The 26,592-nt window shown below is 38.0% G+C and overlaps 1 long non-coding RNA gene across 2 annotated transcripts in view; it reads right to left on the bottom strand.

The window, feature by feature from the left end:
- Positions 1–361: 361 nt before the first annotated feature.
- The window catches only part of LOC103886275, a 28,933-nt gene continuing 2,702 nt past the window's right edge, over positions 362–26,592 (bottom strand). The window contains exons 1-3 of one of the 2 annotated variants that reach the window (XR_002523371.2): positions 10,266–10,776; positions 6,916–7,149; positions 362–6,201 (exon numbers count right to left, since the gene is read on the bottom strand). This is a non-coding gene — a long non-coding RNA (uncharacterized LOC103886275). Of the gene's footprint in view, positions 6,202–6,915; positions 7,150–10,265; positions 10,777–26,592 lie in introns of those variants that run through there. The other variant, XR_649773.4, reaches the window with a different exon arrangement.

Genomic DNA, 26,592 nt, shown 5'->3' with positions numbered 1-26,592 from the left:
ACATTCTATCACAAATGTAGCTAACTCAGATTAGTAAGAATAATATAAGTACTGTAAATTTTAAATTTGACTGATTGCTTAAGACTCTTTCTTGGGCCAGGCACGGTGGCTCACTCCTGTAATCCCAGCACTTTGGGAGGCTGAGGCAGGCATATTATAAGGTCAGGAGATCGAGACCATCCTGGCCAACATGATGAAACCCCATCTCTACTAAAAATACAAAAATTAGCTGGGCGTGGTGGCAGGCGCCTGTAGTCCCAGCTACTCAGGAGGCTGAGAGAGGAGAATCACTTGAACCCAGGAGGCGGAGGTTGCAGTGAGCCAAGATTGCGCTACTGTACTCCAGCCTGGTGACAGAGCGAGACTCCGCCTCAAACAAAAAAGACTCTTTCTTAAGAGTCAGTCTTAAGAGTCTTTCTGGGTCAGTAGTTCTTAGATTATTATAGAAAAGTTCTATGAATGTATTATTTCTCATACATATTGTTATAAAAGCAAATAATTCCCAGAGTTTTGAAAAGAATTCCAGGAGCTTTGAAAAATAAGAATATAAATATGGGAATCATCTTTCAAAAATTTGTATGTTCATTTATTACTCAATCCCCTTATCAGATAAAGTTAGTTTTAGAGGTGTTGCTCACATCCTTGACTAAGTGCATTCTTTTCTATCTCTGTACTTCTAGTCAATGAGGAATGGAATCAGGAAAATATGGCTTGAGCAGATCATTGCAATTCCACAATGCCATATTGCAGGGAGGATCTCAGATTAAATGTGTACACTGGACTTCTGATCTTGTGAAGAACAGAGCCTAGATGCATTAGTCAGATGACATGTTTAGTCTTACAAGAAAGAACCTCCTCAATATTCTTTCCATGTTGTCTCCCAAAAGATTCCAGGAGTGACAATCTGACTGTTCAACTGGAATCAGCCTGCAGAGGGTGTAGCTACGTATTGAGTAAGCCCATTAACACATTACAGCAGCTACAAGGTGTGTCTAAAATAATTCCACTCTTTCATCCACAGCTCCCAGAACCACTTTGCAGAAAAGAAATCTACCTGGAGATACAGGAACAATTCATTTAACGTTTACAAGACCTACAATGCTTATCAATACCCAATCAATCTCTCAAGTGATAAATTAAGCATGGATTATACTTTTTTTGTTTTGCATCTGAAAGACAAAATGATTTGGATTAGCACCTTAATATTAGAGGTAATATCCACAATTGGCACTTTTTACAAAAGTGAAACCCGGTCCTATTTATCCAGTGAATACCATGCATAGAGCCCATGATCTCTAGGTCATTTTCTTTCTCCACAAATAACCAAAAAACAAAACTTATCTCTGTGCATTCTTCTAAGGTTTTAGCAGCCTGCAAACCTGTGGGGACAAATATGGCTTTCTAAAATTTGACTTGTGAAAAAAGAATCTGTGAGTAGCTCTTATTATAGGTTATATTTAGTTTATATTACCCTATTTCCTGCTTAAAAGAAAGCAAAACACCCAAAGGCTAGAACTGGACATTTTTGAAGATAACAAAAATAGTTATGGCTCTAAATTTTTTTTTATCAGTTGGGAATTCCAGCTTAGATCCCTGCCACCTGCTTATGGAAACTTTCTAGAAGCTCTATGGAAGGACAACAGGGAGAAAAAGCTAAGGTTTGTTGCCTCTGCCAAGGCCACCTTGGAAAAACATAGAAGGAGCAAATCCCCATATAGTGCCCCCTTTTGGCTAGCCCTCACTGTCTTCATGAAGCTATGGGTCGATGTATTTATTTATCTATGGAAAAATAACAATAGCTATCATACATTAAGCATGTGCTATCTGTCAGGCATTATATACATTGTCTCATTTTAACCTGACAATTGTTCTTTGAGGTATATTTGATTCCCATTTTTCATACTGTTATGTAAAGGTTTAGAGAGGCTAAGAATCTTCTCAAGGTCACATAACTAGTAACTGAAAAAGGCAGGATTCATATCCAGTTCTGTCAGTCTCCCAAGCTCATGCTCTCTACCATTACACCACATTGCCTCCCGAGAAACCATTGAACTTATTTCAGAAGCTTGATCTGCTCTGTAAAATTAGTCAAGATAACATGTGGGCAACTCAGTTCAAGCTCTCTATGTCCAAACACCTGCTTCGTAACTCATGCCCTGGACCACAGGACATTAACAGCCATACCAGCAACAGAGGGATGCCAAGATTTAAAGTTTCAATCCCAACAAACTTGTTTTTTAGGTGCCCTGTTATTCTCTGCTCTTTAAAGAGTTCCATGGAGTTTTCAGTCTAACAGGACCCTTTTCTCCATGGCAACAAAACAAACTAACCCCTCAAAATAGGTTCTGAGTGTATTTCAATTCAAGTATATCGCAATTCAAACCCCATCCCAAACCAAACTAATTGCTGGGATTATTTGTACTTTTCATAGAAATTCAAAAGCATTTTTGGTTTAATTTTAAATTCAGATAACTGAACACTATATCTTATACCTACAACCTGAAGTACAGTTAGACCACATCCCTGCATTAATTTGCCAAAGTTACATTAGCCAATTCATAGAAGATAGCAAATGGAGATAGCCCACATCAAGTTTTTAATACAATTACACTCCTATTAAACAAGCTAAAATAAATTTAAGTGATAAAAACCCTATGTGTAGCATTAGTGTACAGGTTTACATAAGTATTATTCAAGGTGCTATACAACAATATTATAGCAAGCACTATATGCAATTGAGTAAAAAGAGCCTTGAGACAATTCATGACTTTTGGAACTGATAATTTCATGTTCCAAGAAAATAGCTCAGAAGAAAGAATGAAGACAATTGTACAAAATGTCCCTTTGCAGCACTATTTAAATGGCAAAAAGCTGAAAACTCAAGTGCCCAGCGAGGGAAGAAATGGCTTCACAAGCTTTATGATAAGCTTGTAAACATGATAACCTTTGAAAGAGAGGCACTCAGCCTCTATTAGTATCTAGTTGTAGTAAATAAAATTAAGTGAAAAACTGCATATCAATAAAAATAACAAAAAGCTATGTAATGTATATGTCACTGTTCAACTTTGCACTGGCCTATGCTCTTTATGATAATTTATTGAGCCACATATTTGTGTACTTTTCTATAAATATTTCAATAAACTTCTAAAATGTATTGCTGAATTTTTACAAAATTTGGAGGCAAAACTACTTATATTCATGGAATAATTAACCTTTCACTCATCAAAAACTAGTAACAAAACCAATCAGTAGTTTCAGCTTTTCGCATGGTTGCACTTGGTAAACTTAATGCAATCATAGAGTCTGTCTTCACAGGACCTGAAAAAAAAATAATAAAAGGCTATTTGAGAGTTTCAGGGATAGACAAACTTACCCAGCATCATCAGCTAAAGAAAAGTGTCTTATTATATAACTAAGGAGTTGGCGATTTGTCTCTCTTCAACATCTATTTTAAGTATGCAGATAAGCCTCTTCTTACACATCACTGCCAGGACAAACCAAAGAGTATGCATTGAGTGCCTAATTTGTGCAGTGTGCTGAACACAGTTGGAAGCTATAGAGCTGCAGATCCTGCAGATCTCAGGAAGGGAGGCTACCTAGGTACCCAAAGAATGTCACTTGGCAGTACTGCCTTGGTGGGGCTAACAGCACTCAGGATCTGGTTCTCAGCAGTTCAGAGCATAAACTTACTCCTGTCCAGGTACACAGAACTGGCCAGGTTCTCAAGGACAGACTCTTACTGGCCAAGCACTTGAAACACCAATCTGTGATCCCAGAAACTCAATGTATTATTGTTTTAGTAATAATGTTCTTGACTGACCTGCTTCTGCCTCCTGTTTAGCACCTTCTTCCAGATATCCAGGTATCTTGGAAGACAGTCAGTAATTAGGTCTCTCAGTAAGTGACATGGTTTGGATTTGTGTCCCTGCCCAAATCTCATGCTGAATTGGAGGAGGGGCCTTGTCAGACACGATCAGATCACAGGGGAAGATTTCTCCCTTGCTGTTCTCGTGATAGTGGATGAGTTCTCATCAGATCTGATGGTTTAAAAGTATATGGCACTTACCCCTTCTCTCTCTCTCTCTCTCTCTCTCTCCCTCCCTCTCTCTCTCTCTGTCCTGCTCTGCCATGGCAATACATGCTTGTTTTGCCTTCACCTTCTGCTATGATCATTAAGTTTCCTGAGGCCTCCCAGTCATGCTTTCTGTTAAGCCTATGGAGCTGTGAGTCAATTACACCTCTTTTCTTCATAAATTACCCAGCCTTGGGTAGTTCTTTTCAGCAGTATGAGAACAGACTAATACAGTAAGAATGCACTCAAAGCCAAAGAAGGGAATCCTAAGGCGGGTTTCATGTTCTTTGTGAGCCCCTATATCTGGTATTCTACTGCTATTAATATACAACCAATCACACTGATAGAAGCTTATAGTTTGTACAATTTTCTTCCTATGAACTTCCTGTGTACTCTTAAAGAGCAGGAGCCATGCTTTAGATGCACAATAAATGTATGTCAAATTAAAGTTGTTGAACTGGACCCTCTTTACCCCAAAATGCAGCCCAGACTGGTCAGAACACTAGTGCTTGTCAGATCCAGTGTGCACATCTCCCTTAGTAAGTAAATTCTTCTGGCTATGAAGTGGAGAAAAAATTGGAAGACAAGTGGAGATGCCAGTAGGCCAATTAAGGAGCTAATCAGTAATTTAGGCAAGAAACAATTGTGGGTGGATAAATAATTGTTATAAATTCCTTAATGGAAAACTACACAATAGTGAAAAAGAACAAACTATTGATCTATGCAACAACATGGGTGAATCTCATAGACATACTTTTATGAAGCCAGGTCCTAGAAACATACCTTATGATTTCATTTATACTCATTTCAAGAACAAGAAAAACTAATTTATGGTGATAAGGATCAAAATGGGTTTTCAATGGGAGGATATTAACTGAGATGGAGTATGAGGTAACCCTCTAGGATGCAAGAAACATTCCCTTCTTGATCTGGGCAGTGTCCATAAGGATGTATATGTGATGTATATGTATATGCACCTAAAATGTGGGCTCTTTATTGTATTGTGATCTTTTCTGTAAGCTCTTTATTTCATGTAAAAAAAAGTTTTGAAATATTGTTGGTGGGCTGGCCTAAGCTTGTGGCAGTAGAGACTAGCAGGAGTGAATAGATATTGAATGGATATTTAAGAGATAAAGTCATCAAGGAGAAATGAGTTAATGCCTGTAAAGTGTTTAGTACAGTGCCAAAAATATAGTAAAACTCAACAAATGTTTGCTTATGATTATTGTTATTGCCTAAAGAGGTTGACAAGAGAATTAAATTGCATAATATATGTAAAACACTTCAATCCTGGTATGGGATTTGGGAAATTCTTCATTAATAGTAGCTTTGTTTTCATTTATTAGGCCATAACTTTTCTCCGCATTCATTCTGCCTTGTCAAACCCTGCTCTTCTTTCAGTTATCTGGAAGGTAAACTATACTAAGGTACTTATGGAAAATTTACTTCATCCCCTACTATGAGTTTAATGAATTTAACTAAATACACATACATAGTCATCTACATATTGGCCCCCAAGGGATTCTAAAGAATATTTCTTGATAAACTTCACCAGAAGCATTGAGATACGAAGTTGACGTATGTACACTTTTACTCTCTTTCTGGTTGCTACTTTGTCACATCAGGACTGTTAGCACCATTTCTTGCAATAGTATGTCAAGAGACTCCCTGATAGGGTTAAAGCTCCTTAGCATTGTGTGGGTAAGGACATCCTAGCACCATCTGCCAAGCCTGCAATTCTATTAAACTGTCAGCATGATAAATGACAAAGAGAAAGCATCAGGGATAAAATCTACAGTAAAGCACCATGGTCATAAAACAAGAAGAACCAAAAAGGATTTAGGGCAAGTACACAAACCATCCTTTATGATAAAATTTTCCTTTGCAAGGAGAGAACAAAGCGACTGAACTATAAACTCCTGAGTCCAAGCAGAAGGCAGTGATACCATCAGTCGTCCCTCCACCCCGAAGTGTGGCTCACAGATCAGTGATGCACGATCCAGCAGTCCCACCTCTGCTTCCAACCAGGCCTCTTGGGGCTCAGTGAAAACACACCTTGTCCACGAAAGAGATGGTGTTTTAAAAGGAGGTTACTCTGTGCATCTCTTTTGCTAATGAAGGAATAATTTCTGAAATGGAAAATAATTTGGTTACTGCTCTTGAACCACAAATTATCTCCAGAGAGCAGTTACCCAGTGCATTACTGCCTTGCTTCTAAATTTAGCCCCCACAAATGACATCATCTATAAACAGAGCATAAAAATAGGTTTCTGAATATTTGGGTTTTGGAATGAGTTCCAATGAGTCTCATTTAGAAGTCTCCAAGTAATTATACCAATATGAAAAATAATATTGACTCTGGATGCAAACAGATGACTACTGAAGTGCTAAGAAATTTAAATATCTTTGAATATATCCTCTTCAGGTAGTGATGAATCTGGTAGCAGCAAAATCATGAATAATCTCCATGCCCTGTCATGTTTCCAGAAGCATCCCTAGACAGTTTTAAACAGAGACTTTGTAGCCACTCAAAAGTAACAACTTGTATTTATGTAGTCTTAGGTTTTCCGGACACTTCAACCGAGACTAGCAAAACAAGATTAGTTTGCTAGACCAACAAGGTGGCAGAATAAAAATGAATTCTCTAAATAACAAAATCAGGCATATCTGATTCATAAGACTGTTACATCTCTGCATTTTCTGTTTATATGCTATGGCACCACATCAATGCGCTTGAATGCTGCGGGTTAAAACACATGCATTCATGGCATACAATTAGGTTTAGGACATACAACGATTTTCTGTCTGGGTTTAAGAAAGGTGGTATGGGGGTGTTTTATTACCTTGGAAATAGAAAGTTAATAATTATATTAACCAGGAGGGTATGTGGGTGCTTTGATCAGATCATTACTTGGACAAAAACTAGAAGAAAATAGAGATGCAGGAAGCAAATCCATGAAAACGTCTTGTCTCTTCTAATATATAGGCATATGATGCAATTATTCATCCACTTCAAGTGAGGCAATAAGCACTTAAAATATTTGACAGTTGTTCCAGCAATTTGCATGTCAACATTTCTGTAATATTAAAGGAAAGAGAAATGAGATCAGCAACTTCAGTAAGAGCCCTATTGCTTTTTAACAACGTATTCAGTATGGAAATAAATATCCAGTTATTTAATACATTTCCCACATGTTGACTTAATGGTCTGGTTAATCTTTGTCATGGATTTTCTTAATAGGTTTTCTAGGAATATCTTTTGATATTTACGTAAATCAGAATTCATGGCTTAAAGCCAGTTTGGAAAGGGGTTGGAGTCTCCAGAAAAGTTGCAGGCTTATGACTCCAGAGTGAATTTTGCTCCTATCTTGCTCCTAGTTGCCATCAAAACACTTCTCTACTACTCCTAAGCTCTCAAAATTCCTAAGTCAGGCACTCACTGAAGTCTGTGGCGCCCGTGGGTACACAGCACACGACAGGAGGAGAAGCAGTGCTGTGTGGTATGAGAAGCAATAGGATTTGGTCACAGCCCTTGCATTTACTAACTCAGGTTTTATGAAAATTATAATACTAGTTACCCTTTTCTCACTGTCTATCTGCCATTGCCATGTATTATACTAAGAACTTCATACTCATCATCTTATTTAATCCACTGAAAAATCTCCATTTCCTGCATTATTTCCCGTTTTTCGGATAAGAAGTCTGAGGTTCAAAGGTGGTAACTTGCCCCAGGTCCCCAGAGAGGGAGTTTCTGGTCTAATCTGAGTGCTAAACTGGCTCATAACCACCGGCACTGCTACAGGTGTTTCACCTTTGAAATTGCATAATAGCACTTTCCAGCATGGTTCAGCTCGCAGAGAAGCTGTGAGGAACCAATAAGCACACAACATGTGAAATTCTTTGAGAACCACAAAGTGCTACACAAATGTACAAAATATGCACAATTCCAAATCATTTTAACTTCAAATTACAGAATATCCGTCTGAAACTGGATTAAGCAAAAAGAACATAATTGGCTCGTGAAACTAGCAAAGGCAAGGCTGAATGGAGCACAGTTGAACTCAAGGGCTCAGATAAAGCTGTTTGCTGGGGTTTTTTCTCCCTGTCTATGGGCCCCACTTTTGCTTTGGTGGCATTCTCGGGTTTTTGTCCTGGGTGGTGTGTCTGGAGTTGGTTCCTGGCAGTGGGTTCGTGGTCTCTCTGACTTCAAGAATGAAGAAGTGGATCTTCCTGGCGAGTGTTACAGCTCTTAAAGATGGCACGGATCCAAAGACTGAGCAGTAGAAAGGTTTATTGTGAAGAGCAAAAGGACAAAGCTTCCACAGCGTGGAAGGGGACCCAAGTGGGTTGCCACTGCTGGCTGGGGTGTCCAGCTTTTATTCTCTTATTTGTCCCCTCCCATGTTCCATTTTTGTCCTATTAGAGTTCCCTTTTTCCAATCCTCCCTGCGATTGGCTAATTTTAGGATCCTACTGATTGGTGCATTTTACAATCCCCTTGCTAGCTACAGAGAAGTTCTCTGAGTCCGCACTGGGGGCCCAGGAAATGCAGCTGGCTTCACCTATCAGTTGCAGAACTTTCAACCTCATCTCCAGGCAGGAAAAGGAGGACACTGTCCCACAGCTCCAGCAAATATCCCAGGATTCTTTCTGATTTTGTCACAGGCCCACCCCTGAACCAATCACTGGAGTCAGAGGGTGGAGAGAGACACCAATTTGTTTAGGTCGGGGTCACGTGCTCACCTCTGGGCCCCACACTACATCAGCTTCCCACACACAACCTGGACCTGGAGAGGTGGTTCCCCAAGGAAAGTGCAGCTCTCCTTCAAGAAGAGAGACTTCATATTGGGAAGCCACACAGAAAAACATTGGCAAAATATTTTAATTAAAACATTGAGCTTCACATTGGTTTAAAAGATAATGACAGAGAATGCCTAACAAGGCACAGGCAAAGATTTCATGACAAAAGTGCCAAAAGCAATTGCAACAAAAGCAAAAATTGCCAAATAGGATCTAATTAAAGAGCTTCTGCACAGCTAAAGAAATTATCATCGGAGTGAACAGGCAACCTACAGAATGGGAGAAAATTTTTGCAATCTATCCATCTGACAAAGGTTAATATCCAGAATCTACAAGGAACTTAAACAAATTTACAAGAAAAAAAAAAAAAACATTAAAAAGTGCACAAAGGACAAGAACAGACACTTCTCAAAAGAAGACATACATGTGGCCAACAAACATGAAAAAATGCTTAACGTCACTGATCATTAAAGAAATGCAAATCAAAACCATGCACAATGAGATACCATCTCACACCAGTCAAAATGGCTATTAAAAAATCAAAAAACAGCAGATGCTGGTGACGTTGCAAAGAAAAAGGAGTGCTTTTACACTGTTGGTAAGAGTTTAAATGAGTTCAAGCATTGTGGAAGATAGTGCGGCGATTCTTCAAAGACCCAGAGGCAGAAATACCATTTGACCCAGCAAACTCATTACTGGGTATATACCCAAAGGATTATAAATCATTCTATTATAAAGATACATGCACGCATATGCTCACTGCAGCACTATTTACAATAGCAAAGATACGGAATCAACCTAAATGCCCATCAATGATAAACTGGATAAGTAAAATGTGGTACATATACACCATGGAATACTATGTAGCCATAAAAAGGAATGAGATCATGTCCTTTGCAGAGACATGGATGGAGCTGGAAGCCATTACTGCCAGCAAACGCTTGCAGGAACAGAAAACCAAACCCCATATGTTCTCACTTATAAGTAGGAGCTGAATGAGGAGAACACATAGACACACTGGGGGAGAACAACACACACTGGGGCCTGGGTGGTGTGGGTGGGGTAGGGGAAGGGAGAGCATCAGGAAGAATAGCTAATGGATGCTGGGCTTAATACCTAGGTGATGGGATGATCTGTGTGGCAAACCACCATAGCACACGTTTACCTAACAAACCTGCACATCCCGCACATGTACCCCTGAACCTAAAAGTTGAAGAAAAATAAAATGTTAAAAGAGAATGCCTAATAAATAATATTTGCTAATATATGTAGAGTGCTCCAATGTTAGAAAACGCTTCCACATATGCTATATCATTTTATTCTTATTATACCCTTACCAAGTATAAATCATAATACAGACGAGCAAACTGTCTCAGCATAGTTAAGAGACTCACCCAAAGCCACCAGCTGATAAGATGCAAACCCAGAACTTGAGTGAAGGTCTTCTGATCTCAACTCAGTACTCAGTACTGCCGCTCTGCTGAAACCTCTGAGAGACTGCTGTGAGTTTAATACTGTGGATTTTGATTAAATGTTGCCTGGAAGCAAATTTGCCTTAAAGAAGGCGTTAGTAAGCACAAAAGTTCAGGTGTCAACACATTTCTGTCCTTTACTTTGGGAAAATATTAAACTGTCCCTTTGAGTGTAGACATTCAAAACAAAACATGCCACCAATACTTCTTTACTATACTGTACTCAGACATCGCTGGTGGCAATCTAAATTGTTTATCCAGTCCTTTTGAGAAAGCAATTTGGTGATAATATCAAGGGCCATAAAAATGTTCATATCCTTTAACTTGAAATTCTACTCTGGCTGGGTGCGGTGACTCACGCCTGTAATCCCAGCACTTTGGGAGGCCAAGGTAGGCGGATCACCTGAGGTCAGGAGTTCGAGACCAGCCTGACCAACATGGAGAAACCCTATCTCTACTAAAAATACAGAATTAGCCAGATGTGGTGGCGTATGCCTATAATCCCAGCTAGTCGGGAGACTGAGGCAGGAGAATCGCTTGAACCCGGGAGGCAGAGGTTGCAGTGAGCCAAGATCGCGCCATTGCACTCCAGCCTGGGCAACAAGAGAGAAACTCCGTCTCAAAAAAAAAAAAAAAAAACAAGAAGAAATTCTACTCCCAAGAACTTATCCTATGGAAATGATTCAAATAAATGAAGAAAAAATCATGTGTATAAAAATATTCATAACAACATTAACTGTAGCAATAAATTTTAGAATTAAAAGACATAATATATGTAAAGTGCTTAACAGGATGCCTAGTAATCAATCAGTGTAGGCTGCTGTAATCCCTACTTACTCTTGAATGCTAATGAGCCTTCACATTTTGTGCCATCTGCATGGAAAGCTCTTCCTCCCAGATGCCTGCATCACTCCCTCTCTCCTTTTCTTCAAGTCTTCTTAAATGGGACCCCACCGGAGAGGCCTTCCCAAACCACCCTCTCCAAACAACACATCTTTGCTGGCGTTTTTCTACCTCCTCACCCTGCCTTATTGTTTTAGTATATATTTCTACCTCATATGTTACATGTTGATTTGTTTTTTTTTTTATTGTCTTTCTCTCCCCAACAAGAAGGCAAGCTCCATGAGGGCAGAGACTTTGGTTAGTTGGTTGCAATGTGTTGAGCATCTGGTACACTAGTGAGTAGATAATTTTTTCTGTCTTTATGCTTGATCTTCAACCCTTGGTTTTGTAGTAGGGAAGAGAGATCAGGTTCAACTCTCAATACAATAAGGGAAAGTGGGAATTTATAGCCAAAGAACAAGGGAATGGGGATCAGCAGATGGAAAATTCTTAAGAGAAAACATCAGGAGTAAGAGAGGATTCTGGTTATCAGAATTCTTGCTGAAGGTAAGCCAGACATCACCTGGGGAATATGCGGGAAGATTAGGAAACTGGTCAGATTTTGGCTAAACTGACTTAGCAAGATTCTTGATAACGTCGGACAATGCAAAGACAAACACAGAAGCTCAAAAGTCAGAACATAGTTTAGAAAGTTCAGAGGAGCCTAATTACAGCTTGATCAAGGGGAGAATCTTTGTCAATATCCATCTTCCCTTCCCAATTGCCTGCCCTGCAGACCTCAGGATCCACCATCAGATACGAAGATGACAGCCTTACAAAAACTGTTTAACCGAATACATCATGAAAACCTAATTTAATCTAATTAATGTCAAATTTAAGTGTTAGTCCACTGTCATAAGACAAGATTTATTAACAAAAGTCTAAAGTACAATAGCAGCAAATCTCTGACAAGGAAAAAATTATGTAAAAACATATTTACTCTGAATAAAATGAAAGCTTATCAGTGAGATCGGAGAACTATTCTAACAGGTAGTTTAAAACTCATTCCCACAGGCCTTCTTATGAACCAACAATAGATTTTCCTAAGCATATCTATCTCAATAAATCTTTTGATTCTGTCACTTGATAAGAATTTTTTAAGTTCTATCTCTAAACAACTTAATTAACTGGTTTTGAGATTGAAGAATATTCTTGCAAAGAAAAGAGAAAACAGTGCTGCTTTTAGAGTTTGTTATTAGCTTGGGAAAGTGGAATCATTCAGTAACTGAACAAAGAATAACTATAAATATTTAGTAGTCGAATATTCTGATGCAATTCTGCATCAATTTGTCACACTGATAGATCCATTAACAATTTAAGCCTGGTCTGCACAAGCTCTGAATTATTCATTTCACTATAAAACTGTCAACATCTCTGGAAGGTGTATCTATTGGTGGTAAAGTTACACTAATGTGCATTTATGGTGGTAGGAGAAAAAACAACCAAAACAACCATGACCTTCTCTCCTGCTCAGTCTATTGAGAAAGTTCTCAACTTCCTAATAAAAATTTGGACAGTTTTGCTATCCATAAAGGAAGCAAACAGTACTCTCAGATTTCTCTTGAGTTGATGTAATGGTCAAAGCAATCACTAGGACTCCCGTGTTCCATTCCAAGATTGGGATACTCACACAAAGGCAAGACAGTGAATGAGCAAGAAGTTTAACATCAAAGCAAAGTTAAACTGATTTCAAATTTCTGTTAACTTTATCTATATCTGGAAAGAGTTAATGGGAGAAACATTGAGATGGGCTTTCTGCCTTTGCTGTTGGAATCTCTTTGCCTTTTTGTACGTTGACATTTATTAGGATTTTCTGTGTCAGGATCTAGGATAATTTTTTCACATATATCATCTTCCATCCACAGCCCTGCTAGGTGGATACCATTATTCTCTCCCATTTTAAAGACAAAGCAAGAGAGGCTCAGAGTTAAACCACTTATTCCAAGGTCACAAAACTAGGAAGTGATGGTGCTGGGATCTGCACTGACTTTATCCCCAAAACCTATGCTTTTCATTACTTCTCCATGTAGTTTCAACTGTGCAAGGAGCAAATATAGAAAGACCACAAAGAAAAGGCTATTTTATGTCTTTATGACATGACTTTTGTTTTATTCATCTAATGCTGCAGGACAAATCAACCCAAAACTTAGTGGTATGTAACAATAAGAATAATTTTATCTCATAATTTCATATATGTGGGTCAAAAATCTGGGAGTGTCTTTGGCTAGGTAGTTGTGGCTTGAGTCTCTCATGAGTTGCAGTTAGATGTCCACTGGGAGTTTACCAATCTGAATTATTAACTGGGGCTGGAGGATCTGCTGTGAAAGTGACTCACTCTGATGGCTACCAAGTTGGTGCTGGCTGTTGGCAGCAGGCCTGTTTCTTTCCACGTGAGCCTCTCCACGGGGCTACTTGAATGTCCTCATATAGTGGCTGGTTTTCCACATGGAATGAGCTGTCCATGATACCAAGGTGAAGCTGCAATGCCTTACATGATCTAGCCTCAGAAGTCATGCAGTATGGCTTCTACAGTATTCTATCCGTCACAAAAGTCAACCCTGATTCAGTGTGAAGGAAACTATGCAAGGTTGTGAATACCAGGAGGTCAGGACCCCTGGGGGAATCTTGGAGGCTGGTTACCTCAATCCTGCTATTCCTCTGGCACTTAGCAGATTACATTCTGTCTGTAACAGTGTTTCAGTTGCCTCTGTGGCCATGCAGAGTTAGAAAGTTAGGAACTTACTGCAAAACTACTGAACCTCAGAGTACTTTTAGCCGGTGATGTGAATGCCAACATCTGAAAGCAGGTGTGCTCAGACTCAGCTCCAGCAGGTGAGGGAGGGTTTTCTAGCCTGTCTGGAGTGAGTGGCCACTGAAAACAACAGCAGTTAGAGAAAGATGCTTTTACAAGATGGAATCTTCAGAGAGAAAAGGAGGTCAACATGAAAAAGACAGTGGAGAGCAGATCAGAGAGGATGTGCCAGCTACAGGAGACAGGAGCATGATGAAAATGGAAGAACAGGGGAAAGGGTATGGGCAGAAGGAAAAGCAAGTTTAAAAGGGTTTGAAGCAAAGGCATCAAATCCCAAAAGACAGAGCCCTGACAGTGAGTGGGTAAGAAGGAGGCCTTGTGCCCAGGGCATTCCGCACTGCATGAAGGCAGGAGATCAGAAAGAGGACACAGAAACAGAATCAGAACACATGCCTAGCACTGTAGGCATGAGGACAGTGTGCATCCCCCTGGGGACCAAAACTCAGCCTAAACCTTGACAGGAGATACTTTCAAAAAACTTTTTATCACAGAAGTAATACAATATATGTGCTAGAAATTCAGAGTGCAGAAATAATAAAAACAGAAGGTAGAAGTCCACCATACTCTAAAGATGACTGCCACTTACAATTTGGTACATGGCCTCTCAGAACTTTCCTGAGACTGTGCAGCCACATAGAGAAATGTATGAGATTGGCCTGTATATATTGTACTGCACTTGCTCTTTTCACATAGTAGCTTAGCTTTCGCATCTCTCTGTATCAGTCAGTAACTACAGAAATGCCCCATTCTTTTTAAGTTTGTTGGTATTCTGTCTTATGATTGTTGCATGACTTATTTAACCAATGCCCTAACAGGACATTTGAATTGTTTCTTATTATTTATCACTATAAATAATGCTTGAGGAAACATCTTTGTACAAATATCCTTACATATTTGTGGGAGAATTTCTATGGAAAAATTCCGAAAAGTGGGATTGCTGGATTAAAATGTATGCATATTCAAATTTTCAATAACTGTTGCCTTACTGAAAAGTTGTATCAATTTGCATGCAGGTATCTTACATTGGATATCTATGGCTAACTTCCAAGCAAACTCAACTATAAGCTTATTCATAATATTGTCAAATACTCCTAAGCTGTGTGTCATGATAAAAATTCTATGCATTTGGAAAGAGTCATTACATTGCAGGGTAAAATATGTCCAATGATCAAAGCATTGTACTTATTCAAGTAATCATGTACGTGTTTCCACAGATTTGAGCTGTACGCATTAAATGCTTCCCAGATACAACAGGATCCAGTCCAAAAGCCACAGTGTCTCTTTGACCTTCTCTTTGCTTTCCAACAACCAAATTTCTTCAGGCATTTCTCCTATCAATAAAAAGTATCTGATAAACCATTATCACTTTAGTGTGTATTGGCTGCATTTGTGACCCTTTATGCAATAATTTGCATGATTTATTTATTTTATTTTAGATATGGGAATCTCTCTTGCTCTGTTGTCCAGGCTGAGGGGCAGTGGTGCAATCATAGCTCACTGTAGCCTTAAACTCCTGGACACAAGTGATGATCATTAACATTTCTTTGCAGTACAGTATTTTTTAAAGTATGTACTTTTTAGGTATAATGCTATTGTACACTTTACAGACTACAGTTTAGTGTAAACATAACTTTCATATGCACTGGAAAAACAGAAAATCTGTGTAGCTCACTTCATTAAAATACTGACCTTGTGGTGATCTGGAATCAAACCCACAATATATATTTCTGAAGTGTGCCTGTATCTACTTTGGGGCAGGGGAGAACGGAACTATCCACTTCAGTTGCCAGAAAAACTGAAATCTTCTTAGCAGATAGTGACTAAGGAAAACCCATCAAAGCATTACTTTATGTGAATTAAATTCCAAAAACATAGGTTAAAATGGCTCCCACATATGGGTGGTTTCCATCTTATATTAGCATCAACAATCCCTATAGTCCTTATTTGAGGGGCATAGGTTAATTAATAAAAGAGCTGTTTGGAAACAGTTCTTTTGTATACATCTTTGGACATTGTTAAGCCATAAGTGTTTGCTTGCCTATTCTTCAACACATATTTACTAGAACCTGTATGAATAAAGCACTGTTAGAATTACTGTGGGAACCATCCTAGGTGCTGAAAGAGATACATGCATAACCAGGATAAAATCTTTTAAAAATAATAATAAACCTTATTTTTTTTAATTTTACTTTAAGTTCTGGGATACAGGTGCAGAACGTGCAGGGTTGTTACATAAGTATATGTGTGCATAGTGGTTTGCTGCACCTATTGACCTATCCTCTAAGTTCCTTCCCCTCATCCCCAACCCCGCAACAAGCCCTGGTGTGTGATGTTCCCCTCCCTGTGTTCATGTGTTCTCGTTGTTCAACTTCCACTTGTAAGTGAGAAAATGAGGTGTTTGGTTTTCTGTTCCCGTGTTAGTTTGCTGAGGATGATGGCTTCCAGCTTCATCCATGTCCCTGCAAAGGACATGATCTCATTCCTTTTTATGGTGGCATAGTAGTCCATGGTTTATATGCAGCACATTTTCTTAATCTAGTCCATCATTGATGGGCATTTGGATTGATTCCATGACTTTTCTATTGTAAATAGTGCTACAATAAACATATGTGTGCATGTGTCTTTATAGTAGAATGATTTATAATCCTTTGGGTATGTACCCAGTAATGGGATTGCTGAGTTAGATGATATTTCTGGTTCTAGATCCTTGAGGAATTGCCATACTGTCTTCCACAATGGTTGAACTAATTTACATTCCCACCAACAGTGTAAAAGCATTCCTATTTCTGCACAGCCTTGCCAGCATCTATTGTTTCTTGACTTTTTAATAATCACCATTCTGAAGAGATGTTATCTCGTTGTGGTTTTGATTTGCATTTCTCTAATGATCAATAATGTTGAGCTTTTTTTCATATGTTTGTTGATGGCATAAATGTCTTCTTTTGACAAGTGCCTGTTCATGTCCTTTGCCCACTTTTTGATGGGGTTGTTTGTGTTTTTCTTGTAAATTTGTTTCAGTTCCTTATAAATTCTGGATATTAGCCCTTTGTGAGATGGGTAGATTGCAAAAATTTTCTTCCATCCTGTAGGTTGCCTATTCATTCTGATGATAGTTTCTTTTGCTGTGCAGAAGCTCTTTAGTTTAATTAGATCCCATTTGTCAATTTTGGCTTTTGTTGCAATTGCTTTTGGCGTTTTAGTCATGAAGTCTTTTCTGATGCCTGTGTCCTGAATGGTATTGCCTAGATTTTCTTCTAGGGTTTTTATAGTTTTCGGTTTTACATGTGAGTCTTTAATACATCCTGAGTTAATTTTTGTATAAGGTATAAGGAAGGGGTCCAGTTTCAGTTTTCTGCAAATGGCTAGCCAGTTTTCTCAGCACCATTTATTGAATAGGAAATCTTTTCCCCATTGCTTGTTTTTGTAAGGTTTGTAGAAGATCAGATGATTGTAGAGGTTTGGTGTTATTTCTGAAAATAAACCTTATTTTTAGTACAGTTTTGGGTACACAGCAACTCTAGTGAAAATGACAGAGAATTCCTGTATACCCTCTGTTTTCGCACATGCACAACCTCCTCCACTATCAGCACCCCACCCCATAGTGGTACATTTGTTACAATCAATGAACCTATGTTGATATATTTTTATACAAAGTCCATAGTTTACATTAGGGCTCACTTTTAGTGCTGTACATTCTATGGGATTTGATAAGTATATAGTAACAAGTATCCACCATTTTAGTATCATACTGAAATATGATACTAAATCGTTTCATAGCCCTAAAAATCCTCAATGCTCCACCAATTTACCCCTCCTCCCCTTCAACCCCTGGCAACCATTGATCCTTTTTCTGTCTCCATGGTTTTGCCTTTTCTAAAATGTCATACAGTTGGAAATACACACACACACACACACATACACACACAGAGAGAGAGAGAGAGAGACAGAGACAGAGAGAGAGAGAGATCGGTTTCTTTTAATTACTAATATGCATCAAAGGTTCTTTCATGCCTTTCCATGGTTTGGTAGCTCATATTTTTCACCACTGGATAATATTCCATTGTCTGAATGCACCACAGTTCATTTATCTCTTTGCCTACTGAGGGATATGTTGGTTGCTTCCAAGTTTTGGCAATTATGAATAAAACTGCTATGAACATCTGTGTGCAGATTTTTATGTGGACATAAGTTTTCAATTATTTTGGGTAAACACCAAGAAGTGCAATTCCTAGATCATATGGTAAGAGTATTTTTAATTTTGTAAGAAACTGCCAAACTATCTTCCAAAATGGCTTTACTATTTTCATTCCTGTCAGCAATGAATGAGAGTTCAGAATTTGGTGTTATCAGTGCTTTGGAATTTGGCTATTCTAATAGGTATGTGGTAGTATCTCATTGTTGTTTCAATTTGCAATTCCCTAATGATATATGATCTTCAACATTTTTCCATATGCTTCCTTGCCATCTGTATGTCTTCTTTGGTGAGGTATCTGTTCAAGTCTTTTGCCTATTTTTTATCAGATTCTTCATTTTCTTATTACTGAGTTTTAAGAGTCCTTTCTATATTTTGTGTATCAGTCCTGTATCAGATGTGTCTTTTGCAATATTTTCTCTTAGTATTTGGCTTGTCTTCTCATTCTCTTGACATTGTATTTTGCAGAGAAGAAGCATTTAATTTTAGTGAAGCCTAGCTTATCAATTACTTCTTTCATGTATCATGCCTTTGGTGTTGTATCTAAAATATTATCATCATACCCAAGGTCACTTAGACCTTATCCTATGCTGTCATCTGGGAGTTTTATATTTTTGCATTTTAGATTTAGTTCTATAATCTATTTTGAGGTAATTTTTATGAATGGTGTAAGATCTGTGTCTGGAATCAACTTTTTGTGAATGGATGTCCAGTTGTTCCAGAATCTCTTGTTGCAAAGACTATCTTTGCTCCTTTGTCATAGATTAGTTGACTATATTTATGTGGTTCTACTTTTCAGCTCTCTATTCTGCCCCATTGAACTATTTGTCTAGACTTTTGCCAATGCCACACTGTTTTGATTACTATAGCTTTGTAGTAAGTCTTGAAGTTGGGTAATGTGAGTCCTCCAATCTTGTGCTTCTCATTCAATATTGTATCAGATAATCAGGCTCTCTTGCCTCTTCATATAAGCTTTAGAATCAGTTTGTCAATATCCATAAAATAAATTGCTGGGATGTTTATTGGGATTGTGTTGAATCTGTAAAGTTGGACAAAAAGTGACATCATAACAATATTGAGTCATTCTTTAATGAACATGGAATATGTCTCCATTTATTTGGTTTTTCTCTGTTATCTTTTATCAGAGTTTTGTGGTTGTCATCATGTAAATCTTGTACCTATTTACTAGACTTATACATATGTGTTTTATTTGGAGATGCTAATGTAAATGGTAATGTGTTTTAATAATAAGTTCTACTTGTTCATTTGCTGGTATATAGAAAAGTGATTAAATTTGTGTATTAACCTTGTATACTGTAATTTTGCTATAACTGATTATAAGTTCCAGGGGTTTGAGGTTTTATTATTTTGTTTTTTGTCAATTTTTTTTGTTTGTTTTCTACATAGACAATAACGTAGAAAAAGCTATAAACAAAAATGGTTTTATTTTTTCCTTCCTAATCTATATATCCTTGATTTCCTTTACTTGCCCCATTGTATTAGCCAGAACTTCTAGTATGATATTGAAAAGCAGTGGTAAGGGGGACATCTTCACCTTGTTTCTTATCTTAGTGAGAAAGATTCAAGTCTCTCCACATTACATATGATGCTAGCTGTAGGCTTTTTGTAGATGTTCTTTTTCAAGTTGAGGGAGTTTTTCTCTATTTCTATTTTGCTGAGAGTGTTTATCATGAATGGGTGTTGGATTTTGTCAACTGCTTTTCTGTATCTATTGATGAGATCACGTGATTTTTTTCTTTGTTTGACCATTGATATGATAGATTACATTAATTGATATTCAAATTTTGGACCATCCTTGCAAATCTGGGATAAATCCCATGTTGTCATAGTGTATAATTCTTTGTATAAATTGTTAGATTCAATTTGCTATTATTTTGTTGAGAATTTTTGCATCTATGTTTATGAAAGATACATATAGTTTTCTTGTAATGTCTTTGACTGATTTTTGATATTAGGGTAATACTGGCTTCATAGAATGAGTTAGGAATTATTTCCTCTGCTTCTATTTTCTGAAATAGATTGTAGATAATTGGCTTAATTTCTTTCTTAAATGTTTGGTAGAGTTTACTAGTGAACACATCTGGGCCTAATGCTTTCTATTTTGGAAGGTTATTAATTATTGATTAAACTTATTTAATGGGTATAGGCTTATTCAGATTGTTGGTTTTCTCTTGTATGAATTTTAGCAAATTATGTCTTTCAAGGGATTAGTTCATTTCATCTAGGTTATCGAATAAGTTGTTCATAATATTTTTTATTATCCTTTTAATGGTTATGAGGTTGTAGCAATATTTTCTCTTTCATTTCTGATATTAGTAATTTGCACATTTTTTTTCTTAGCCTGGCTAGAAGGTTACTAATTTTATTGATCTTTTCAAAGAATCAGCTTTGGGTTAGTCTTCTCTATTGATTTCCTGTTTTCAGTATCACTAATTTCTGTTCTAATCTTTATTATTTCTTTTCTCCTCCTTACTTTGAATTTAATTTGCACACTTTTTCTAATTTGCTAAGGTAGAAAGGTAGATTATTGACTTTTATATTTTTATTAATTTTTAATATAAGCAACTCAAAGCAACAAATTTCCCTCTAAAAACTACTTTTATGCCACAAATTTTGGTATATTGTGTTTTAATTTTATTGTACATTGTGCTTTTATTTAGCCCAAAATATTTTTAAATTTTTAAATTTCTCTTGAGATTTTGCCTTTGACCTATCTGTCATTTAGAAGTATGATGTTTAATCTGTTAATATTTTGGGTTTCTCCAGCTGTCTTTCTGTTGTTGATTTCTAGTTTAACTCCATTATTGTCTGACAATAGACATTGTATGATTTCTATTCCCTTAAATTTGTTAAGGGAATTGTATGATTTCTATTCCCTTAAATTTGTTAAGCTGTGCTTTATGGCCCGGTATGTGGCTTATCTTCATGAATATTCCATGTGAACTTTAGAATAATGTGAAATCTGCTGTTTTTGGATGAATAGTCTATAGATGTCAATTATATCTACTTGACTGATGGTGCTGATGATTTCAAATCTGTTCTTACTAATTTTCTGCCTGCTGGATCTGTCCATTTCTGATGAATATTAAAGTCTTTAACTGTAACTATGGATTCACTTATTTCTCCCTGAATTTCTACCGGTTCTTTTCCTCACATATTTTGATGCTCTGTTGTTAGACACATACACAATAAGGATTGTTATGTCTTCTTTGATTATTGACCCCTTTATCATTATGTAATGCCCCTCTTATCCCTAATAACTTTCTTTGCTCTGATATGTGTTCTGTGGAAAATTAATATACCCACTACCACTTTCTTTTCATTAGTCTTAGCATGAAATATCTTTCTCAATCCCTTTCCTTTAACCTACCTTTTATCTTTATATTTAAAGTGTGTTTCTTGAAGACAACATAAAGATGGGTCTTTTTTTTAATTCACTCTGATAAAATCTGTCTTTTAATTGGTGTATTTAGATCACTGATGTTTAAGTTGATTATTGATACAGTTAGAATAACATCTACCACATTTGTTACTGTTTTCTCTTTCTTACCCTTGGTATTTTTTTCATATTTTTATCTTCTATAGCTTTTCTGCTTTTTGTGGTTTCAACTGAGCATTTTATATTGTTTTATTTCCACCCCTTTCTTAGCACACCAATTTTTTTTCAACCTTTTTTAGTAGTTGTCATAGAGTTTGCAATATACATTAGTTGTAAAACTAATCTAAGTCCACTTTCAAATAACACTATACTACTTTACAGGTTTACAGGTTTAGTATTTGAGAAGAATGTGGAATCTATTGTATCATAATAATAAAATAATCTTAATTCCTCCTGCCCTTCCTTTAATCATTGTTGTCATTCATTTCATTTATATTAATATATAAACATATACACACATAAGCATACATAATTGAGTACACTGCTATTTTAAACAAATTACCTGTTATATTAATTTGGAATTATTTAAATGCTTCTGTTTTTCCTCATGTATTCATTCTGCAACATTTCTCCTTGCTTTATGTACATCTGAGTTTCTAATCTATACCATTTTCTGTCTCTCTGAAGAACTTCTTTTAACATTTCTTACAAGGCAGGTCAACTGGCAATAAATTTCCTCATTTTTTGTTATCTGAGAAAGTGTTTATTTTTCCTTCACTTTTGAAGGATAATTTTACAAGGTACAGAAATCTAGGCTGTTGGATATTTTCTAACACATTAAATATTTCTTTTTCTTTTTCTTTTCTTTTCTTTTTTTTTTTTTGAGACGGAGTCTCGCTCTGTCACCCAGGCTGGAGTACAGTGGCCGGATCTCGGCTCACTGCAAGCTCCGCCTCCTGGGTTCCCGCCATTCTCCTGCCTCAGCCTCCCGAGTAGCTGGGACTACAGGCGCCCGCCACCTCGCCCGGCTGGTTTTTTGTATTTTTTTTTTTAGTAGAGACGGGGTTTCACTGTGTTCGCCAGGATGGTCTCGATCTCCTCACCTCGTGATCCGCCCGTCTCGGCCTCCCAAAGTGCTGGGATTACGGGCTTGAGCCACCGCGCCCGGCCCACATTAAATATTTCACTCCACTCTCTTCTTGCAAGTATGAAACCTAAAGAAGTTGGATATGTAGTTACTTCTAACTCCTATAGGTGAATGTTTGTCTTAGTCTGTTTTCTGCTGCTATTACAGAATACCACCAGTGGGTAACTTAAAGAAAAAAATATTCTCACAATTCTGGAGACCGGGAAGTCCAAGGGTATAGCACCGTCATGTAGGTCATCCCGTGGTGGTAAGAAGGTAGAAGCAGTCACACAGGACAGAGCAGAAAAGGGGGCCAAACTTGCTTTTATTTAAAAAAAAAAAAAAAACCCAGTCTCTCAATAACTAACCCACTACAGCAATAATGGCACTAATCTATTCAGGAAGGAATTGCTTTTTAAAGATCCTGCCCCTCAGCACTATTACAATGGCAATAAAGCATTAAGTCTTAAAGCTGGAGAATAATCTCCTTTCACTCCATGTTCCACATCCTGGGTACACTGGTTTAGCGGTTAGGCCCTCAAGGCCTCAAGTAGCCCTACCCCTGTGGCTTTACTGGGGTCAATCCAGCAGCTCTCATGGCTTGGAGTTGCACACTGGTGGCCTTACAGTTCTCACGTCTCAGGGGCAGCCCTACTCCCATGACTCCACTAGGCATTACCTTAGAAGGGACTCTCTGCAGCAACCCTGCCCCTGCAACAGGTCTCCGTCTGGGTCCCCAGGTGGCCTGTAGCATCCTTTGAAATCCAAGTGGAGGAAACCATGCCCCCCTAGGTCTTGTACTCTTTAAGTCTGCAGACAACAGCATATGGATGCTGCCAAGGCTTATTGCTTGTACCTTCTGGAGCACTGGGTTCAGCTACACTTGGGGCCACTCGAGCCATAGCTGGGGTGTCTGAGGAGCACTGCACCAGAAAGTGGGAAGCAGAGTTCTGAGGCAGCCCTGAGCACAAAGCTACGCCCATCCTTTGAAAGTATTCCACCTTTTAGAGCTCTAGGCCTATGATAGAGGGGCATCCTCAAAGATCTTTAAAGTGTCTTCAGGGGCTTCCTCCCAATGTCCTGATGAATAGCACCTGGCTCCCTTCTATCTATGGTAATCTCTTTAACAAATGATCACTTGGCCACACCCTTAATTTTCTCTCCTAAGCATACTCTTTTATGCTTTACATGGCAAGCCTTCAAATTTCCCAAATATTTCCATTCTGCTTCTCTTTTCATCATAAATTTCATTAAAAATCATCTATCTTCTTCACATCTCACTGAATGTGGTTAAAAGTAGCCACACACACTATTCACAATAGCAAAGACTTGGAATCAACCCAAATGTCCATCAGTGACACCATGGAATACTATGCAGCCATAAAAAAGGATGAGTTTGTGTCCTTTGTAGGGACATGGATGCAGCTGGAAACCATCATTCTCAGCAAACTATTGCAAGAACAGAAAACTAAACACCACATGTTCTCACTCATAGGTGGGAATTGAACAATGAGATCACTTGGACACAGGAAGGGGAACATCACACACGGGGGACTATTGTGGGGGGTGGGGATAGCATTAGGAGATATACCTAATGTAAATGACGAGTTAATGGGTGCAGCACAACAACATGGCACATGTATACATATGTAAGAAACCTGCACGTTGTGCACATGTACCCTAGAACTTAAAACATAATAATAATAATAATAATAATAAGTAGGCACACAGCAGACTGAATGCTTTGCTACTTAGATGTGACTTCCACCCGATATCCTATTTTATCATTCTTAAATTCTACCTTCCATAAAGCCCCTGGACATGGACACATTTCAGCCAAGGTCTTTGCCACATTATATCAAGGATGGCCTTTACCTCAGTGTTCAACACCTTGTTCCTCATTTCCATATAAGACCTCATCAGAATGGCCTTTAGTGTCCAGATTTCTACCAACATTTTGGTCACAACCACTTGAATAATTTCTAAGAAGATTTAGACTTTTTCTAGTTCTGGCGTCTTCTTCTGAACCCTACTAGAATCACCCTAAATGATCTGTTCATGGCAATACAGGCTTTTTTCTAGCCTGTTTCTTCAGATTCTTAGCCTCTACCCATTCCCAAGTTCTAATACCACTCTCACATTTTCAGATATTTGCTACAGCAACAACCCTGCTTCTTGGTACCAATTGTTTTAGTTCATTTTCTGTTGCTATAATAGAATATCACAAATGGGTAATTTATAAAGAAAAGAAATTTATTTCTCACAGTTCTGGAGGTGAAGAAGTCCAAGAGCAGGGTACCAGCAGCTGGCAAGGGACATCTCGTGGTAGAACAATGGAAGGGGAAATCGGGGATGAAAGACAGGGCAGAAAAGGGGGCTGAACTCATTTTTACAACAAACCCAGTTTCGAGATAACTAACCCACTCCTGCAATAATTGCATTAATCTGTTGATGAGGGCAGTGCCATCACAACCTAATCACCTCTTAAAGGACCCACCTCTCAACACTGTTATGATGGCAATTACATTTCAAATGAGCTTTGGTGGGGATATTCAAACCGTAGCAGTTGTTCTCCTCTGGCTTCAAGATATTTCTCTTTATTATTGATTTTCTGAGGTTTAAATATGATGTGCCCAAGTGTAGAATCTTTTTGGTATCTATCCTGCCTGGTGTTCTCTGAGCTTCCTGGCTCTGTAGTTTGGCATCTGACATTAACTGGGGGGAAATTCTTAGTCAGTATTGCTTCAATATTTCTTCTGTTCCTTTCTCCCCTTCTTCTCCTCTGGTATTCCCATCATGCATATGTTACAACTTTTGTAGTTGTCCCATAGTCCTTAGATGTTCTGTTCTGTTTTTCACAGTCTTTATTTTTTCTTTAATTTTCAGTTTTGCTATTGGGTACTAGGCCCACTACCTGGGTGATGGGATAATTTGTATCCCAAACCTCAGCATCATGTAATATGCCCATGAACAAACCTCCACATGTACCCTTGAAATCTAAAATAAAAGTTGAAATTATTTTAAAACCTTTTTAAAATTTTAGATGTTTCTATTGTCAATCCTCAAGCTCAGGAATTCTTTTCTAAACCATGTCCAGTCTCCTAATAAGCCCATCAAAGTCAGTCTTCATTTCTGTTAAGGTTTTTGATCTCTATTATTACTTTTTTATTCTTCCTTAGAATTTGTCTGTCTCTGGTTTTGTTGTTTTGTTTTGTTTTGTTTTGTTTGAGATGGAGTCTTGCTCTATTGCCCAGGCTCCCAGGCTCCCAGGCTCCCAGGCTGGAGTGCAATGGCACAATCTCGGCTCATTGCAACCTCCACCTCCTTGGTTCAAGTGATTCTCCTGCCTCAGCCTCCTGAGTAGCTGGGATTACAGGTGTGTGCCACCACACTTGGCTAATTTTTGTATTTTTAGTAGAGATGGGGTTTCACCATGTTGGCCAGGCTGGTCTTGAACTCCTGACCTTGTGATCCACCCACCTTGGCCTTCCAAAGTGCTGGTGTGGATTATAGGCATGAGCCACCACACCCAGCCCTCTCTGCTTACATTTTTTTTATTTCTCCTTGCATGTTGTCTACCTTTTCCATTAAACCTTTTAGCATATTAATCGCAGGTTTTTGCTAATTCCTTGTCTGATAATCCCAATATTTCTGCCATATCTGAGCTTAGTCCTGATTCTTGTTCAGTCTCTTCTTTTTTGCCTCTAGTGTGACTTGTAAATTTTACTGAAAGGCAGACATGATGAACTGAAAAAAAAGAACTGCAGTAAAACAGCCTTTAGTAATATAGGGGTAATGTGGGGGTGGGGTGGGGAAGCATTCTATAGTCCTGTGATT

This window comes from Papio anubis, chromosome 7 (assembly GCF_008728515.1).
Source record: "Papio anubis isolate 15944 chromosome 7, Panubis1.0, whole genome shotgun sequence".
In the NCBI taxonomy this organism is placed as follows: domain Eukaryota; kingdom Metazoa; phylum Chordata; class Mammalia; order Primates; family Cercopithecidae; genus Papio; species Papio anubis.
The sequence above is the reverse complement of the archived record's forward strand: the minus strand, read 5'-3'. Positions and strand labels throughout refer to the sequence as shown.